The sequence below is a fragment of the Meleagris gallopavo genome, unplaced genomic scaffold (genome assembly GCF_000146605.3).
Source record: "Meleagris gallopavo isolate NT-WF06-2002-E0010 breed Aviagen turkey brand Nicholas breeding stock unplaced genomic scaffold, Turkey_5.1 ChrUn_random_7180001860412, whole genome shotgun sequence".
Classification (NCBI taxonomy): Eukaryota; Metazoa; Chordata; class Aves; order Galliformes; family Phasianidae; genus Meleagris; species Meleagris gallopavo.
The window spans coordinates 7,763-9,296 of record NW_011126176.1 but is presented as its reverse complement, the minus strand read 5'-3'; positions in this window follow the sequence as shown (position 1 = coordinate 9,296).

The following is a 1,534-nucleotide window of genomic DNA, read 5'->3' as shown; positions in this document are numbered from 1 at the left end:
ATAAACAAAGTGAGATCATTAAGATGGACATGTTACTGCTAGACTTCAAAAGAGTTGAGATCTAGTACTGTTTTCTGGCTACATTTACATTCTCTGGCTTTGGAAGAAATACACATTCAGTGAGTTGTTTTCAGCCAACTCCTTAGGTGTATCCTTTGACAAACATGCAATGTGTGACTAGAGGTATCTTCTCTCATTTTAGATCTGGAGACAAATGCAATCTCTTTTTAATGAGCCTGAATCAATTCAGTTTAGAATGTACAATAATTTGAAGATCAGAAAAATGTGGAATTTAGATTTAATATCCACTTTCTTACCTTTATATAAATCTTCCAGCAATTGAATCTTAAAATAGTATTGATTTTGTATGTTTGTTTTTTAAGATCTTTTCTAAACAGATACTTATGTCCAATCTCTTATTTATTTAATTTAAGGGGTCAAATAAAAACGCTGCGTAAGTCAGTTTGAAAAGTCTGTTCAAAGAGTCTTTCCCTCAAGTGTCTGTGAGGCAAGCCAGTGTTCCTAAACCTGGCACTGAGGTGCTTTTCAGAAGCATGCTGTGCTTCTGAAAGAGGGGTTGATAGGAAAACAGGTTTTCTGGATGACTGTTAAAGATACTTCTTTGATTTTTGCAGAACAGTACAAACATGACACAAATAAGTAATTGAACAATACAAGAGAAGAGAAAGACAGTTTCAAGGTACTGAAAAACCTTGATTAGGAACTCTCATGGGATTGTTCTCAGTGGAAATTCATAGTACTTTTAAATTTCCTTAATATATTCTTATAATTGAAAATAAAAATAATGTAAAAGGAAAGCCACCAACAAATATAATCAGCAGTGTATGCTTACAGTCCAGAGAGCCAAATGTTTCACAGAATCGTAAAATCACTAAGGTTGGAAAAAATCTCCAAGATCACATGGTCCAACCAACCACCTATCACCAATATTTCCATAAACCCTAAACCATGCTCTAAACCTAAACCCATGCCCTAAACCATTTTCCTCTGTAAAATATCTAAACATTTATTGAACACCTCTAATGGCAGTGACTCAGCCACCTCCATGGGCAGCCCATTCCAGATCAGGCTGGTGTCAAGATCTGCCTTTCGTGAACCCATGCTGGATGGACCTGATCCCTTGGTTGTTCCATACATCCCTGTGAACTCACTCAAAATGTCAATCTTAACAAGGTTCAACATAGCAAAGTACAAAGGTCTGTTCAAAGTGCAATGTACTTGGGCTGGAGGAATCCCAAGCATATATAAAGACTGAGAGGAGCAGCCCTTGAGAGTAGCCCTGCAGAGAAGAACCTGGGGGTCCTGGTAGATGAAAAACTTAACATGAGCAAGCTGTGTGCTCTTGCAGCTCAGAAAGCAAATGTTATCCTAGGTTCCATCAGAAACAGAGTGGACAGCAGGAACACGGAGGTGACTGTCCTTCTCTACTCTCATGAGGGCCCATCTGGAGTACTGTGTCCAGGTCTGGAGCCCAGAGAGGTTGTGGATGCCCCGTCCCTGGAGGTGTTCAAGG